Source organism: Haemaphysalis longicornis, unplaced genomic scaffold (assembly GCF_048455015.1).
Source record: "Haemaphysalis longicornis isolate Haplotype H1 unplaced genomic scaffold, Haemaphysalis longicornis Haplotype H1 scaffold_1, whole genome shotgun sequence".
Lineage (NCBI taxonomy): Eukaryota > Metazoa > Arthropoda > Arachnida > Ixodida > Ixodidae > Haemaphysalis > Haemaphysalis longicornis.
Genome location: NW_027526203.1, coordinates 247,683,668 through 247,702,938, shown reverse-complemented (window position 1 = coordinate 247,702,938; position 19,271 = coordinate 247,683,668). Strand labels below are relative to the sequence as shown.

General features: G+C 50.1%; 1 protein-coding gene and 1 long non-coding RNA gene across 3 annotated transcripts in view; one reads left to right on the top strand and one right to left on the bottom strand.

The window, feature by feature from the left end:
• The window catches only part of LOC144143621 (FK506-binding protein 15-like), a 204,991-nt gene that overhangs the window by 47,458 nt on the left and 138,262 nt on the right, over nucleotides 1-19,271 (bottom strand). The gene's annotated exons all lie outside the window — the stretch shown is intronic.
• On the top strand, nucleotides 14,108-18,374 carry LOC144169137 (uncharacterized). The gene is made up of 2 exons (XR_013322371.1): nucleotides 14,108-14,167; nucleotides 18,008-18,374. It is a non-coding gene; the product is annotated as an uncharacterized LOC144169137 (long non-coding RNA).

Sequence of the window (19,271 nt, the reverse complement as noted above, 5' to 3'; positions counted from 1 at the left end):
CAAGCACTACCCCCCGGGTTCGGTGGATTGGCCACCACATTGCACTGGCCCTTCACTACAACTCTTTCCATATCAAACAATATTGCCCAACGAGACGTACGACAAAAACAGCAAACGGGCGCTTCAGTTGAAACACCAGATAAGAAAACCGGAAGCGGCCACGCGCGGTTACAAAACAAACAAAACGAACCCTAAGGGACAGTTCGTGGAAGGATATCCCAAAGCTTTTTTTACATGCGAGCCTGGGCGCAAGGTAATACAAGTTTGCAAACAGGCGCTACTACCGGACTGATCTGACAAAAATCCGGCTTTAAGTTAGCCTTGTACAATTATAGGTCCAGAATGATCTCAAAATGGTATATTGTCTTCCACACACTGCATTCTTACATAATTAGAATCGAAGCTGAAATCTCCCGGTTCTTGCCTTGGAATGGCGCGCTTCCATTCCTCACGCAGCTCCCCGTCCCTCTGTAAACAGAACAAGGAACCTTTTTCTGTTGTAGCCTTGTACCAGGAACGACATCCCAGGGCACAACACGTGTTTGGCATCGTCGCTGCACTACTTCAGTTGCATCACAATAGCGCGAGATGCGCGTTACATTCCTTTCCCGCACAAAACAAACCCAACACGCCGCGTCTTCGCCGTTCGAGCCAGCGCAACGCCGCCCGAGGACTGATTTCAGTTAGAGTTCCTGTATATGCTCCCTACGGGAGCAGAGTTGCGCATAGGTCCGCCATCTTGACCACCGAGCATCCAAAGCAGCGTGAGAAAGCCAACCGTCGGGCTTGAAGGAGTCGTGCGCACCGCGCGAGGGGAGCGTGAGCGCGCCCCGACGTCGCTGCTTTTTTTTTTGTAACGCGCGCTTTGCTTTATTATTAGGGGTGTTTTCCTATAACGCATATCCGAATATCGGGTAGCTATGGCTGTGCAAAATGTTCCGAAATATCCCTCCAGGTCTTAACAAACATATATGTGTTACTATAAATTTAACGAAGACGTGACTTGTTTTGCTCAATAAACCTCCATACTGGTTAGATGCCTGGTATAGAATCAGCATGCGCGTATACACACACTGGGTTATTTGGAACTCAACCTACAGTTTTTGCAGTCTATAGTGCATGTCGGCAAACTTTCATGCCTTGACAACGTAAAGTGATGTGACCAGGCATCTAACCAGTATGGAGGTTTATTGAGCAAAACGAGTCACGTCTTCGTTAAATTTATAGTACCGTATTTACTCGCATAATCCTCGCACTCACATAATCCTCGCACCCCTAATGTGAGCCTCCAAAACTTGGATTTTTTGGTTCCTCGCATAATCCTCGCACCCCCAACTTTGCAGCGGCGAAAGTTGCCTGCTTGCGAAACCCGCATGGTGCACGCGCTCTCCAACGCGCGCCCTCCCCCGCCGCCTCTCCGTTCGATGGAGACCGCTGTGTATCCAAGGCAATCCAGGCGCCCTAACAACCTGCATGGCTACTCCCTAACAGGCGCCCTAACACGCTACTCACACTGTCCTTGAGCCGGTTTCGCGCATGTTTCGCGTGCGCGCAACTAGACGGTGTTCGCGCAACCCGCTGTCGTGTCGTCGTGTCGCCGTCGTGGTCCCGTCGTTGAGCTGCAGCAGTCAGCGAGTCACTCGCGTCAGTGGTGGATAGCTCGCTGCCATTTGGAGAACTTTTTGATCTCTTTGTTTTGTGCTTGGTGCCGCTTCGCCATGGGGAAGAACGCCAGCTACACTGCCGCTTTCAAATTGAAAGCGATAGGGTACGCGATCGAACACGGCAACTGCGCCGCAGGCAGGCACTTCGGCGCATAGGTCGGCGCACTCACTCGTGAGTACACTCATTTGTACTCATTCGTACTCAAACTCACGAGTGAGTACGATGATGAGTGAGTACACACCCAGAAAAAAAAGTGAGTATGATGACGAGTGAATACAGTGGTAAGTCCACTACTCGTGAGTACAGTACTCATGAGTACACTACCACGGCCGCTCGATGGAAACTAGGTCCGGCCTGCCGAACGCGCCTCTCCGCCGGTGACGGCGTTAGTTTCCCTTTCCGCCGCAGCGTCAGTCGTGGCGCTAATCATCGGTGAAAGATGAGCGGCAGCTGCCGGCTGCGGTCACGGTTTCAATACGGTGTAAGTTGTTCATGACTGCACCGACGGCCGAAGTCAGCATCCTTATAATTTATAATACTACGCGGTGATAAGTGAGGCGGAAACTCACAATATAGGCGTCACGGACTAACTAGTATTTCAGAAGTAGGCACAGCGCTACATTTGTTTTCCTTTTAGCGTGCCGCATGCGACGTTAGCAGGTGGCGTATTGCTAACGTCGAGCGCAATAGGCGGATTTCTTTCTAAAGACTTTCCCAAGGCTTTCAGGAATAATATTTGGCATGGCAAGCTAGTCTGAGCAACCGCATTTGTTTATTACAAAACAGCTTACAAGTTGAGCGTACGTAAAAATTACATGAACGTTTCGTGCTGTGTCGTACACGCCCATTTCTCAATGCGCGTTTGACAAATGTGACTGGATATTTTCACACCTTGCTTTAACTGTGTTTTCAAAGAGAACTGGAATAATCTAATACCTTTTAGGATCCATTGGTCCATTTGCTTTGGAAATATTGTTCGACGGCGCGTTAGGTTACCGGGTACACAAAATTATGGAAGACACACGAATGAAATGGACAGATCGAACGCAACTATGAACTGATTTATTGCAACAAGAACACTATTTACATGGGAACCAAAACACGGAAATGAGTACAGGATGCAGTAGAATGCTGTAAAACTTCGGCAGTCGTTCTTTGATTTACACTAGTTGCACAACGTAATATACAGTTGGAAAATAAATTAAACTGTATTAAATCCATGTGACATCAAAGGTAAAGTTAATACAACATTTAAAGAGGGATTTACTGGGTTTGTGAGAAAATGGTTCACCAGCAATCAGCTTTACAAGCGGAAAACTTTTGGCGAGAAATGTTTTCCTGAAAGCTTCAGTAGATTCTCTAAAGAGCTATTAACGTCGCCAGCCCAGGTGGCAAGAAGCAGCGTCAATAGCTTTTTTAAGAACGTTTCGCAAAGCTCATGACAGGGTACGGGTCCCTGTTGCTGGCGCACCACATCAGCGGACAGTCTGCGAGGTGTGGGAATACGGTGTTTGAAAGGAGCTTACAAATTCGTCCGCTGTGTCGAACTGCCTGTACAGCGCGATTCCCCTCGAACTTCTTCACTTGTTCACGAAATTCGTCGCAGCGTTTTTGCAGTTTTTGTAGTTTTTCGTTTAGTCTGTTTTCTTTCATATTAAGGCGGCGGGCATTTCTCTTGGTGTTATCGAAAAAGCCTGTCAGATCGAACGAAGTCTGGCATTCTCGAGTCTCAAAATTACGTTGGCCGCATGATTGCATGTCCGTGAGAGAGTACAGGATTGGGTCTAACCTCTTTCGGTGAGTGCGGTTGACCTCTTTCTTCATTATCCGTTAGGCCCAGAATTGAACGCTCAATCGTTCCATTTTCTGCAACCATTGTGCTCACTTTCCCTTGCCCTTGATTGCGTACTTGAGATGCCGACGCACACGCCTCGAGCAGCGGCCGAACAAGCGCCCTCCTCCTTTTCGGGCTTTCCGGCAGCACGTACGTTGGGTACGGCGGAAATCTTGTCAGCACAGCTGTTGGCAGCAACAACTTGCCCTACAATCCCACCGTGTAGTCATCCTCTTTGAAGTGCAGCGAGCAAACGACCGATCTGGAGCTTGGCTTCCGTTGGCTGCCCTTGTTCATCCCTTGACGGGAGATGTTGTGCAGCCAGGCGTCTCGAAGTCGTTCTTTGGAGGGAACTCGTGGCAGCAGACGCCCGGGGTTTTCTTGGAATTCGACTTGCAGCGGGGCACGCAGCAGTTTTGGGCATTTCATAACCAGGAGCACACTAGTACGATATATTGCACGAGCGGTGCGCGGAATTCGGCGAAACGAATAGCTCAAAGCGCTCACGCGTGCTTCAACATTCCCACCGCTGCTGCTCTTCGCACCCAAACCGGAGCCTGCGCCGATACGTGGCACCCCACCGCGAGTACAAGCGGCAACCGTAAAATTCGCTTCCATGCCCTCGCCCGTCGCCGACGCGCGATGCTGCAAGCCGCATTCATCCTTCCAACCGTGTTGCTTGCCCGCGTTAATTCCGATTCCACCCTCCTGAAGTTAACATGTGCAGATTATTAAAACTGGAAGCTGAGCTAATTCGGTTCCGTTAATAATGAAAAATGACAAGCAGCGTAAATGCTATACAACATAGAATCACGCAAAAATACACAAGTTATCACTGCCAAGCAGTTCTTATTAAATCTATTAATATCCACGCAAGCGGCCTATCAGATTTCACACGTAAACTCGACCGCACATGCTAAATCAAACCACGATTCAAACGAAATACGGAAAGAAGAAAGCAAACCACAAACACATTACCGATAGTACACAGGTGTTTCCCTCGGGCAAAGCAGCGCATCTACGTACGCCGCGCATCGTACACAGCGCATCTAAGCATTTTATGTCCCTGTTTAACGAGTAAATATCCGGTTTACTAATAAATGTGACCTTCTGCAATTTCTCAGCATTTGGGGACATTTGGCTGGGATTAAAATTACCGTGCCTGAATTCAAACATGAGACTGCCCCGGGGCTGCTGAGCCTGTGTTTGGCAAGGTTAAAACACGGCCGTTTTAGAATTGTCCTTCAGTTAGCATGGTGCATGGGAGCAGTAATGGAGTTTTATATTCCAACACAAACGCGCTGCTGTGTTTAAAGCGAATTAGCATTGTAACATGTTGCACAGTCATATTCCCGAACATCGCGGGAACTGGGTTGCGGGAGCGGCCGCATCGCACTCGTCTTTTTAAACCGCGAACAAGAATTACCGTCATCAAACAGATGAAATTCTTAGGCATTGAAGATATATCTTTGCCGTAAATTGTGGTGTCATTATTTTCCAGATACGTGTGTTAGAACGCGAGTAAACGACGTTTAAAGGGGCGATGATCGTCGATATTCCGTAGGCGCTCCGAAGCGAGGGCCGCGGGAGCCGTCACCGATGTGTGGCGCCCCCGCCGAAAGTAGCGGCGGCAACTGACAACTCCGCTGTCACGCGCCTGCCCATTGGCGGCGCGTGAATGGGCAGGCCGGACCTAGTTTCCATCGAGCGGCCGTGACACTACTCATGAGTATGAGTACTCATGAGTACAGCATTCATGAGTTTGAGTACTAATGAGTATAAGTACTCGTGAGTACACAGTACTCACGAGTACACAGTACTCGTGAGTACACAGTACTCGTGAGTACACAGTACTCATGAGTACAATACTCATGAATACTGGTTTTGCGAGCGCTTGCACTCTTGAGTATGTGCACTCGTGAGTACAGTACTGCAAACAAGTTTTATCACGAGCTCGAGTTTTTTTTTTTTAATTTGCATTTTTGCCATGCGGCATATAAAGAAAAGCCGCCCGCATCTTCCCACGGGGGGAACTCGAGTAAATGCGTCGCATCTACTCGAGTCAAGCAAAGCGTCACGTCAAGCGTAAGCCATGCAAAGACGCCCTTGACTGAATTCCGAACGCGCGCTCCGCCGCTTATATACGTTGAGGGGACTGCGTAAGCCGGTCCCAGTCGACGACGTTGGCGTACTTGTAAAGCGGCGTGGACTCTAGGTGTTTGAGCCAACCGCGGATGTTGCTTGGCCGGAGAACGGCACACCGGTTATATGCGCAGCGCGCCCGAAGGAGAGGAAACCGCAGAAGACAGAGTACTGCACATGCGCCGGCCCAAGCGCGTCTGCCGGCCGCGGCTATGACGCAACGTGCCACGGCTATGACGCAACACAATCCACTTTAATCCAATCCAAATCCAATCCAAGCCAAGCCAAGTCAAGTCAAGCCAATCCAATCCAATCCAATCCAATGCCCCTCGCGAGAGAGTGTTCGAATCCAATCCAATGCCCCTCGCGAGAGATGTGTTCGCTTTCGCCTCGACTCGACGCGCATGCGCAGTGAGCGTGCGGACTACGGACGCCAACGCGGGTGACATCGTGAGTTACTGAAATGCTCTGCTTTTAAAAATAAGACATTAGGTAGAATAAAAATACCGGGTACAAAAGCACAGGTAGTCAGGAAATTGATGACCCTGTACAAGTCTAAAGGTAGGCATGGAGTCCGGTCTCGTGTAAAAAGTTCAGCAGCGACCTGCAGTAGCGGTCTTCGTGCACCCACCGGTTGAAGTCCCCCGGTTTATCCCACCGAAGACCAACCACTCTTAGCGCACTGTCCCGAGCTGTTCTGATTCCTGTGCCTGTCCACAAGAGATGATTGACATCAGCTTCAGCCGCCGAAGCCGGACACTTGGGACATGTTCCTGGGTCTTCTGGTGCGGGTCTCCAAGTCCAGGTGACTGAAGGTGTGAGAGCCACCCCAGCCCGAAGCCTCCTCATAGAAACTTCCTCCACCCGGGAAAGATTAGGGGGGAGGGAGCAGACAGACGGGGGAATTAGGGCACGTGTGTCCCTTCTCAGAAGAGATTTCATGGCTAAAAGGCGGGAGCGTGGATCACTAGGAAGAGGGCTAGGGGCGGATTCAGATTCAGGTGGGGCCGGAGAGTGCGAAAAATTGTCCGCTAATTGGTTGAAAAAATTGTTACCGTGCCCCTGTACCCAATGTACGCGTACCATTAGCTGTGCTGTCATGTGGAGGCTGTGAATGTGCTGGCAAATCAGGGGAGTCTTTTTCACTTGCTTTAGGTGCTTCACAGCACTGAGTGAGTCTGTGTATATATGCGCCTCTTTGATGTTAGGGAGGGCACTTGCAGCTTTGATTGCGTCATATACAGCCTGGAGTTCCAGTAGCAGCGGGTCTGGCGTGTCGGTGGAATAACAGCGCGAGCCTTTCAGTGCTGAGTGTGTGGAACTGACGAAAGCGGTCCGTCCTCCGTGCGGGAGAAGGGCTGCGTCTGTGTACAATACACAGTAACCTTCAGGAACTGTGGTATCTGAGGTTGGCGCTGGCTGTTCACGGCGACAAAGCTTCGTTGTCTTGTTGGTTGTTATTGCTGTATAGCGCCATGGTGGAAGGTCGTCTATGGTTGAAGTCACGGGAGGCTCTTTACAGAAATACGAATGGAGAGCTCCGACCATAGGTATGTAAAAACGCTTGAGCTTTCTTGCTTCTTCACACTGATTTACAAGCTCCGTGATAGTATTGAGCTGAGCGTGCTCCTGTAAGATAGGAATCGTAGTGAGACGAGGAAGTGCCGTGATGGTTCGCATGGCCTCTCTGTTGATAGCCTCAAGCCTCGCCCATTGAGTCGCAAACATTAGCAGTGCCGCTGTGCAGCTTAACTGTCAAGGATGGCAAAATTAGACAACGAAAACTACACCTCCCCCCTTTCCAGGTCCCTGTTTGGCGCTGTAAGCGTTTCGCGGCGGTCGCTTGCAAAGGGGTCACGGTGAAGAGGGAAAAACGAGGGGGTGAGGGCCCGGCGGGAAACGCGGCTGCAGTTGCTCTTCTCCTACGGCACTTGTTGACTGCAGCAGTTATTTTTGTTGACGCGGCCTGTGAACGCGTGGCAGCTTCATTGCGCGTGCTCCCTTCCAGTTGTTTTAGGGGAGAGGCGGTGGAGGCTGCTAACAATGCATGCACTAGGCGTACTGAAATCCCTCTTTTTCGGTTTTCAGAAGTCTCCGTAGACGCATGTCGCGCTGTTTAGTCGTTTTGTGAGCCGAACCGCTCATTTCAACAGTCGCAGTTAATTTACGTAACTCGCGTCAAACCGACTACGTGGTTTGTAACGTTTGTCTCACCGAAATTGTCCGCACCATTTCGCTGTGAGTATTCAAGCAAAAATTTGGCTGATGTACGTGCGCCCATATGGTTTTATTAGGTTCCCGTTTTGAAACATTTTGCTCAGGTTCGCTAGTAATATGGTCTCGTGTAGTGCCATTTACAAGTGAGAATATAGCCCACTGTACAGGTGCGGCGGTGGAATTTGCCCCAGCAATGCAAATAAAATATCCGAGTACACCTAAGCACGTTTGTGAGTTGTGAATCGGACATCATAATATCCAGTTGAACGCGTGCGACGCCTTGTTTAGCCTCAAATATTTTGTCGAAGACCTCTGGCATCTTGCCGCCAGAGGAGCGTTTTGCTTTCGAATGGCTTTACTTTCGAGTGGCAACCCCATTCGCCGCTTCTCGTTTATGCCACCGTGTAATGACGACGCTGACGATGATGGTGAATTTCGGTGGTTGTTATTCCCCTACCTTCACTACTGTTTACAGGCGGGCGCCCACCCCTCGCTAGCAGCTACTGTCGATTTTAAGCTCGCACTGTGGGAGGCCTCGTGAAGGAATCGTTTTGAAGTGATGAACGCCAACGCCAGACGCCGGGATTGTCGCTTAAGCTCACGTCTTGGAACATCTCGTAAAACATGTGGATTGCACATAATGATGCCACCGCTTTTTTTGATCGATCGCTGTCAGCGTCATCCGCACTGCTCGAGATAAGAGCTGCAGATTTCCACGGTGCAACCAACCAACCAACACGGCAATACAGTGACGTCAGTACAAGCTATCACGCCTCCGAAAAACGCGTCTGCAAACTTTGTTCTCGAGTGCACGAAGCACGGCAGCGCAGTTCGACACTGCTGGAACGGCTGCCAAGCACATGCACCAACTGGGTGCCCTGCGGCCCTCGACTGCGAGCGATACCCTCTCCACGCCCCCCCCCCCCCCCCCCCTCCCCCCTCCCCCCTTCGAAAACACACACGCACACTGTTGGAACTGGGCCATTCCTGCTCAGTCACCACTGTTGCGACGTTGCCCTGCTCAGTCCGCCATCGACGCGGCGCAGAGCAGAGCGATGAAGTTGTCGAGCCGACAGTGATTTTAAGCTGCATTTATATACACTATATACAAAGGTAGCAAGAGTGTTACATGGCTCGCACAAAGGCGATAGCACTTCTCAACTCAGTGCCTCCAATGAACTGCCGCTGCACAGCCGCTGCTTCAGGGCTGGTTTTATACCCCAGGGGGCTCCGTCGCAGCCGCGTGCAGTTCGAATCTTTCCAATCAGGACTATCACTGGCCGCAGTTTGAAAGCGAAGTGATTGCGTCAGCCGAGCCACGACAAGAAAGGGAAGGCGACTCAGCGGCGCCGTCTCCAGGGTCTACTCGCTGCATGTCTTTTTCGGGCCGGTCGTCCCAGGCATGATTTGGTGCGGCCGTCTCAATGGGAAAAGGAGAGTAGACTCGGCGGCGCTGTGTGCCAAGTCGCGGCACGTCTGCCGCGAGCTGTTTGACCTAGGCGCGAATCGGGCCCACCGTCGGCGCGTCGCCAGGTGTAGCAAATTTGTGTCGGGCGCTCTGGTTAACCGCACACACACGCATACAAAAATTAGTGATTAAGGTCAGACCCGTGGGGGTTGTGACCGTGCTGTTAACGAAAATAGGCACAACGACGCGTAGCGCCCCTGTCCTGTCCCTTTCTCCCAGCGGGACCTCCCTCTTTGGCTTTTCGCGCGGTAGCCGGTTTTCGTCTTTCTGCTTATCTGTTACTTTGCGGGCTGGCGGCGCTTGCGAGGGGTACGGTTGCGCAATGTTCGCAGAATGCGGAACAGTGGCGGCAGCGTCTCTTTCCAGCTGGTTTTAAAGACGATAGCTTTTTCTTTGGCCACTTGAGCGCGACAATGTTGGCCTGTCAGTCTGTCTGTCTGTGTCTGTCATAAAGATAATTTATTATTGCAACTTAATATCACGCCCCGCTGTATACATGGGAGCTACTGGGATCGCCGTTAAGTAGCTTTATGTACATAATGTACCCTCTCTACAACTGGCCAACTGCCCCGCGATTCAGCCGCTCGGCCAAAAGTTAAAAGAATCCTTAATCGAGGGCTTCATATTGGCAAAATATTCCCTCGCTACTAAAGCTGGTACCATGCTTCCTATTTATCAGCTTTGTTCAACAAAAATAAAACATTAGGGATATTTGAACCCAGACATAAATACGAAAGTGATATGAAAGTGAAAGTCTCAGGCTACAACCCCGCGCGCTTCGAAGACACATGGAGTCTCGGGAGTTCTTATTTACAGACATGAATTATACACGGAACCGTAGCCATACAAGCTTGGCTAACAGCCGTGCGCTTTCTGACGCTACCGGCGTCGACAGTGCATTATTTATATGTACAGTGGAGCACACAACAATTAAGACGTTGCCACGCTTTCGAGCTATTACGGGAACTGTACATCATGAAAGTAAGAAAAAAAAATAAACACCAGAGCACGGCGTCAGAAATGTATCTGAAGGGCGATTTTTTTTCCCCTCTTCACTGAGCCGCCTCGCTGGCGCGCCGGCACTGGGAGCGCGAGCGTGAAAGTAAAACGAAAGAGTGTGCAACCGGCTGCACAAGGCGGCGAAAAATCCGCTTTTTTGTTTGTTTGTTTTGCTGACCTCGGTTAACCCACGCCATCGACCAATGGGAGGCATCCCATTGCCTGTTGCCCTCAGCTCCTTTCCTGGCACCGTGATAGCATCCCTGGAGAGAAAGAAAGAAGCGACGCGCCACCCTGACGCCTTTCCCTGCGTCCCGATACACACGACGGACCGAGTCCGCGGCCCAATCGGTCACGTGATGAGACGTCACGGTCCGCTGCGGTCCGATCCAAAGCAGAGCGCATCCACATGGCGGGCCGGCTGAGCGGACAGCGAATGGCCGACCGTCTGAACTCACAAGCCAGAAGGTTGAACACAGGCGCCGTTTGGCCGCGACAACATGTTGTAACGCACAAGCCTGCTCTAAACCTTTCATCCCCACAATAACGGCTACCCGCATGCAAGCCGGGCGGGCGTGCTGCTCACGCAGCCACCGCCGTCGTTCGCATGAAGGCGACACGACGAGCGGCAACGGCAGGGCGATCCGGGCTGCATACGGCTCGTCACCGCTCGCTGGAACCGAACTCTTCCCTAAATTGAGGTCCACATACGTGAAACAAAATGATAATCATAGCTAACATCGCACTAGTAAGAGTCATAGGACTCGCAAGAAAAAGCGCGAATGAAGTATGCGTCGCGATTGTAAGCCTAGCCCGTCGCTAGCCCGGCGCAACTGGATGCGGCTCCGCCCACGCGACGCGGCCGCTGTCAGACCACGCTGATTGATGTCGCGGTCCGCCGTCGAGACTGCGGACCGAAAAGCCTCGGCGAATATTTGGACCGCGAAGGCCGCGGTCCTGCGCGGTCCAACGGCGGTCCGCGCGAACTGGTGACGTCCTATCACGTGATGCGCGGACCGCAGTCCAAATTATCGTTTTGGTCCGCCGTGTGGATCGGCGAACACGCAAGCCTTAGCCAAGAGGTAAACACATCAGGGAGGGAGTACTTGTGGCGGTTGCGCCGTGAAACTTGCAACTTTGCGCTGCATAGCGCGAGGTATTGCAGTGTTGCCCGCTCCTCTTTCGTGCTGTCCCGGTGCCGGTCCACGCAACCAACGACATCGCATCCGGATTTTTAGATATGGCCCCGACAAGCGAGCAAGACGCACGGCACCCGAAATGCACCATACGTGCCGAACGACCGCACACCAATTATAGGGGAGTTTCCTAGATAAAACGAGACGCACAGCGCACGAAACGCACGAGAGGTGACGGACGACATCCAACTTGAACCAGTCGAGCTGACCACGGCGAACGAAATGCACAGCGCACGGAACGCCGCCAAGCCAGCACACACGGAAAAAACTGCTATTCGCGACATCCTCCGCTCGCGCTGCTGCTATCCCGACTTGGCCAGCGAATGTTACAACCTCAGAAATCACGTGGCCACAAGCAACAAAAGACCCAGCGCACGCGGTTCAACCCTACCGGAACGTACGAGCTCTCCGACACCCGCTGCTCCAGCCCGAGTCCAGCGGACGAACAACATAACACTCGTGCAGGTGGTCCGTCAACGAGAAACGACATGGCCAGCACATGCGGCATGTCCAAGCCAAAACGAACAAGATCCCCGGCATCCGCGCTCCGACCGAGGCTCACAAGATAAACACTATTTCGTACAAGAGGACGCAACCGCGAGCAAGCGGACTCGGGACGAACGGAGCCTGCTTGTATGGGAGAGATAGCGATTATAGCATTCTCGAAACAACGGGCAAAAGACGAGGGCTTGAGCGACGACACGGACACAGCAAAAACTATAACGAATGAACCCGATCCAGACGAAGGCATCGAATGCCCTAACAATGAAGTCACGCTTGCGACGCCAAGGAATGTGGGACCGAACGGACGGCACGAACTACGCCCGCTTCCCCACCACAACGGTTTCACTTCCGAAACAACCACGGCAACTGCGAGCACGGAGCCGAAAAGACTGACCGACCAGCCATGCCACCCTACGAAAACGCCACGCTACCGCACACTAAACGAAAAGCCAATCGGCTCCCGCACCATACGCAACGCACACGTCAATTCAAGCAACGTCCTCAACACGCCGAACTATGCCATCCCTACACAGCGCAGCTCGCCACCGGACAAACCGGACGTCTACGCCCCCACATGCATCAAGCACGCGACGAGCTACACGAACACAATCGCCGACGGAAGCGGCGCGACTAACGCAACGCCGTAAACACTGGCAAGTTCAGGTCTGACGAAGTGAATCCCACGGCACACACACAATAAAAGAAAGCAGATTTGAAATTCACCGAAGCTCAACGAGACGAACACCCTCTTAAAGGCCGACCTCCATGCAGCGAAGTTTCTCGGCGAACTTGGCGCGGCGGACGCCGTGGTTTGACGCGCCGCTCAGTTTTCGTCCACCCCAACCTCCATGCAACGTGACCCGGCGAACGCCGCCGATGGAAGACAGGACAGGAAGTACAACGAAGTACGAGGCTGTGATTGGCTGCGGCCTCAAAATGCAGTTTGCCGCTTCCGGTTGCGTTCGCCGCCGCGCGTTCGACATCTAGCTCGCGTAGATCGCCGACGAACAGCCGTATTTTCGACGCCGGCGGCTGAGCGGCCGCCGCCGGGCGACGTTCGCCGCTTTTTCGCCTACATTTCGCTGCATGGAGGTCGGCCTTTACGAAGTTTCTAGCATCCGGAACAACAAAAACAAACGCCAGCATCGAGCATCTGTGAATAAGTGGACAGTGATCTGGATACGAACGGACGTTAATCTACGGAAACGCTTCATTGTGCCTGGGGGCAGGCACAATTCAGATTTGGAGCACGATTAGGAGTATCAGCACGCCCGGAAACGAAAATGGACGACAAAAGCTGCCACCCGAAGACACGCAGAAAACCGCAGTTTACGGCCACGGCCGCACCGACAAGCCCCGAGCTCCCCTGAGTCCGATCCTGTGTTTTTCTAATCAATTAAACATTTTATTTTTTTCTATTTAGTCTTTCATTCGAGATACGACCTAGCTAACAGTGCAGATAAGTTGGTTATTCGTGAGTAATACAAATTGAGTACTCATGAGTACAGATTGAGTACTCATGAGTGCAGAATGAGTAGTACTCATGATTGCAGAATGAGTAGTACTCATGATTGCAGAATGAGTAGTACTCATGAGTAGCGAAGATTGAGTACTCATGAGTACAGATTGATGATGATTTTGGGTTTAATGGCGCAAGGCCGACAAAGGCAAAGAGCGCCATGACAATGATGAAAGAGATTAGAAAGATTTGTAAAGGAGGCACTAGTTAAAAAGCTTTACTCAGGGGGTTGGTGTATAGGGCCATAATTAAAGCATAGTGAGTATACTAAGATAAATAGTGTATAGGGTCATATTAAAACAGTGAGTGCAAGCACCTAAGGTGTAAAGTCTCAGGTTCCACCACTGTTTTAAAACACATAATGAACACAGGTGAGGTTATGGTCTATATGATATGTATTTTAAAAAGTCTACATCTGCTAGGTAACTAAAAACTTTTTTGTATGGGAACATTGGATGGTCTGATAAAAATAGTGAAGGGTGCAAGGGAATGTTATATGTGTAAGCTTCATTAAAATGACGTTTCCTTTCAGTGATGCACATGCCACACTCAATAAGTATATGAAGGACAGAAAGCTGACCCCCACATCGATGGCACTGTGGCTTGTTTGCGTCTGTTAAAAGGTATGAGTGTGTGATGTGTGTGTGGCCAATTCTTAATCTGCATAATGCTACCTCTACAAATCTGTCATGTTTTTCAGCAGGGGGCTTTTCTATTTTGGGCTTAACGATATGTAGTTTATTCTCTACTTCTCTGTCCCATTGCTGCTGCCAGTGGTCCCGCAGCTTCCTTCTTACAAAAGGTTTCAGATCTTGATAGGGGACCTCGTTTACGTCTATGCTGCTTCGAAGGGCGGCAGCTGCAGCACTACGGTCAGCAGCTTCATTTCCAGCAATGCCGCAGTGGCCAGGAACCCAGCAGACTGTGACAACGAGTTTCAGGCCATAAGCTGAGTAGAGAGCTCTTAAAACACAATTAAAAGTGGGGTTTCTACTGACCTTCCGAGATGAAAGATTTGAGACGACACTCAGAGAGTCCGTGTATATAACTGAGTTCTTAATTTTGTTTTGAAGAATGTGGTTTAAAGCCAGTAGTATACCGTACGCCTCTGCAGTGAATATACTTGTGTCCGTGTTCATCGTTTTGGACACATTAAGTAGGGGGCCATTTGCGGCACAGGATACGGCTGTGGTAGTTTTTGAGGCATCTGTGTAAAATTCAGCTGCCTTGTATTTGTCTTGGAGGAACAGAAAATGCTGAGTGATGACAAAGTTTGGTACATTTTTCTTATATATTTCTCTAAAGGACATGTCACAGTGAATTGGGAAAGTGTCCCACGGAGCGACCAAATCATAAACTGAGGTACAGTAGACATCAGTGAGAGGAACTTGGAACTCGTTGACGAGGTGTGAAACTGCCAGCGGGAAAGGTGGAGCTATGGATGGTCGGTTTTCAAAGAGATGATCAGTTGTGTTATTTTTCATTATGGTATTCAGAGGGTGTTCCTTCAAAGAAGTCATCTTTGCGGCATACATCAGAGCAGTGTAGGCGCGCTGGTACCCTAGAGACCACTGGTTTGATTCGACATGAAGGGATGGAATAGGACTTGTTCGATATGCCCCTGTGGCCAAGCGAAGCCCCAAGTTGTATACTGGGTCCAACATTTTGAGTGCTGTTTTGGTTGCAGACTGGTATTCAATGCAGGCGTAGTCTATTCTTGACCTAACGACACTATTAAGAAGTGCTAGCAGACATTTTGTATCCGTACCCCAGGACTGATGAGATAGTATCTTTAAAATGTTCATTGTTTTCAGGCATTTTACTTTTAGTAATTTAATGTGTGGTATGAATGTGAGCTTGTGGTCGAGCAAAATACCTAGAAACCTGTGTTCCTTTTTCACTGGTATGGGCTGACCTCCTAACGTGATAAAAGGAAGAGGCTGTACACCGCGTATCCTAGAAAAGACAACAACAGCACTTTTATCAGCGTTAAACTTAAAACCATTTCTTTCAGCCCATGTAACCAGCCTGTTGACACTTAATTGGATTTGACGTTCACATATCGACAGATTACAGGATTTAAAGCTAACTTGGATATCGTCAACGTAGGCAGAGTATGAAACAGTCCGAGGCAGCACAGTTTTAAGAGAACTCATTTTAACAATGAACAGTGCACAGCTCAGCACTCCTCCCTGGGGTACGCCATTTTCTTGAACAAATGTTCTAGACAAGGCAGTCCCCACACGGACACGAAATGTGCGATCAGACAAATAGTCTTGAATAACATTGAGTATATTGCCACTAAGGCCAAACGACTGCAAGTCCAATAGAATGCCATATCGCCACGTTCTATCGTAGGCTTTCTCCATATCAAAGAATACAGAGAAGCAGTGCTGTTTATGGACAAAAGCGTCTTTAACATACGATTCAAACGCAACCAGATTGTCTGTAGTTGATCTCCCAGACCTAAACCCTGCCTGATTTTTGTCTAGAACACCATGAAACTCCAGAAAGTAAAAAAGTCGCCGGTTTATCATTTTTTCAAGGAGCTTACACAAACAGCTGGTCAGGGCAATAGGCCTGTAACTAGCAGCAAAGGACGGTTCTTTCCCCTCTTTTAGAATAGGTACAACGATTGCCTCTTTCCATGCTTTTGGAAAGCGGCCTTTCTGCCATATTTTGTTAAAGAGAGAGAGTATTGTGTAAAGTGTGTCAATGTGTAAGTGCCTGATCATCTCATAGCCGATTCTGTCAGCTCCAGGGGCTGACTTACCACATGTGGACAATGCAGTAATTAGTTCGGGCATCGTAAATGGTGCATTGTATCCTTCATTCGAGCGTTTGTTCACACAAAGGGGCTGGCGCTCAGCTGCTTTCTTGTGCTGTAAGAATGTGTGTGTAATGGGAGGAACTGAATACGTTTTCAAAATGCTTGCCGAGAGCATCTGCTTGGCCTTTTATTGTGTTACCGACACTATTTACAAGGGGAGTAGGGTTGGTATTGTAGCCTTTTAGTTTCTTTATCCTAGTCCATACTTTGCGAGAGTCTGTGTAAGAGTTTATAGACGATATAAACCTTGTCCAACTTTCGTTTTTTGCTAAGCGCCGTGTCCGCTTTCCTTTGGCTTTTGCCCGTTTGAACTTAAGCAGGTTGTCTGCCGTAGGATAGCGGCGTAAGAGTGCCCATGCTTTATTCTGCTCGGAACGTGCACGCTTGCACTCCTCATTCCACCATGGTCTAGGTCTGGGGAGGGTTTTAGGAGTGGTCTCTGGAATGCTCTTTTGAGCACAGTCAAGAATATGGGCCGTAATAAGTGAGCTGGCTGCTTCAACATCTAAATGACTTATTAGTGAAGGGGTTAGCCTGGAAAGTTCTTTGAATGTTTTCCAGTCAGCTGCATGTTGTTTAAAAGTTCGAGGCGAATCGGTGTCTTGGGAGTTATTGCTTGTAGCTAGTAGTTTCACAGGAAAATGGTCGCTGCCAAAGGGGTTGTTAATTACTTTCCACTCACAGGTGGGCAGTAAAATTGCGGAGCCAATTGCCAGGTCTATTGCAGAATATGTGTTGTGGGCCGTGTTGTAGTATGTTGGATGTTTCTTATTAAAGATGCAACTGCCGGATGATGTGATGAACTTTTCAATTAGCCGCCCTCGCGCATCAGCTCGCGCAGATCCCCAGAGAGGGTTGTGGGCATTAAAATCCCCAATAATTAAGTAGGGTTCAGGTAGCTCATTGGTGAGGTTTTCGAATTCGACGCTGGATAGATGATAGTCCGGTGGAATGTAAAGAGAACACACTGTTATTAGTCTATCAAAAATTATGGCTCTAACGGCAACTGCTTCAAGTGAAGTTTGTAGCTGCAGGTGTTGACAGGCAACAGATTTTTGTACTATTATTGCTACACCACCAGACGGATGGTGGTAGTTCAGTCTGTCTTTACGAAATATAGTGTATTGTGTTAAAAAGTTTGTCTGAGATGGGCGTAGGTGTGTTTCTTGGAGGCACAGTATGTTTGGTTTGTGATTTGAGAGTATATCATATATATCGTCAAGGTTGTTCAACAGCCCCCTACAATTCCACTGGATAGCACTTTCAGCAGCCATAAACACCAAGAGAAGAGAAATACAGATCATGAGATGTTCTTTTTCCATTAAAAGGGTCATTAGTGAGGGAGTTTTGTTTTTGGGGCCCTTTCAGTAGTTTACCTAGGTCGCCGAAATAGGTCCCGGTGTAGTGATCTTGGACGACTTCGGTTTGTTTGATTTACCCCGACCAGCGGAGCTGCGGCGCTCCGGTTGTGTTTCAGAAGCCGGTGTGCTTGGAGAGGCATCCATGGCCTCATCCAAGGTTTCTGAAGGAGAAGTGTCAGTGGAGACACTGTTTGTGCTAGAGGCCGCAGCCACAGCACTGGACATTTCTGCAACAGCAGTGACCGCAGGAGCAGCCTTCTGCTGTTTTGCAGATGCCCGGGATGGAGCCAGATCACTCATCTGGACTGAGCTCGTGCTTGAGGCCTTAGGCACAGCACCAGAGCTCGTGCTGGAGGCCTTAGGCGCAGCACTGGAGCTCGCACTGGGGGCCTTAGGCACAGCACTGGAGGAGGGTGTAGCAGCAGAAGCCACGGGAGCAACTTTCTGCTGCTGAACGGGGGGCTGTGGCGGGACCAGGTTGCACTGGGTGCCCGCATCCACCAGACGACGCTCCACCCCCCGGCGAGCAGCGTCTGCGTAACTTCTGCCTGAAAGCAGGGCATGCTTCAGGCGTGCTTGTGCAAAGGTTAGGTTTTCGGTAACTTTGAGTTGGATTATTTCTTTTTCCTTTTTGAATGCGGGACATGCACGCGAGTACGCAGCGTGTGGTTCACCACAGTTTGGGCATTTCACTTGTTCTTTTTTGCACTCATCACTGGTGTGGTCAGCACGTGCGCAGTGAGCACAGGTGGGTCGGCCACGACAAGACTGAGTTCCGTGGCCATACTTCTGGCACTTGAAACACCTTCGAGGACTAGGTATGTAAGGGCGTACTGGACAGGATATGAAGGCAGCATGGACGGATTCAGGAAGCGTTGGACGGTTGAAGGTCAGAACAACATGCTTAGTTTGAATTTCCTCACCTGCGCGACGCATGGTGATCCGCCGCACAGCCGTGACGCCCTGGTCCCTCAGTCTCTCAAGCAAATCCTCATCTGTCTCGTGAAGCAGTTCCCTCTCAGAGATCACGCCCTGCGTTGTATTCAGGCTACGATGTGGAGTGACCGTTACTGCGAGTTCAGCCAGGGTGTTCTGTTTTAGTAGGTTCTGACTTTGGTTCTTTCGTTGCACTTCTACCAGCAGATCACCAGAGGCTAGTTTCTTTGCTTGGTAATCCCGGCCGACAACGCTTTCAAGGCACTTTGCAATGAGGAAGACAGATTTTTTGGCAAGAGGTGCATTTTCGTCTTCGGAGTGGATAACAAGGTATTTTGTGAAAGTTTCACTTTGGGAGACTGGTTTCAATTGTGTTACCTCGGTGCGGCCCCTTTTCGAAAGCCGATCAGTTTTTTGGGGGGTGATAGAAAAAGCCATATGAGCATGGAATCAATTCGGCGGCAGAGCCGGTCGCCCACCACCGAGCCCAACAAGGGAACGTGACATTAAAGTACACGCTAACCGTTACCCTGCCGCTATAACCCTATACATGGTACCAAGGTAGATATCCTTGCACAGGGTTAACCCTTGCCGCCAGGA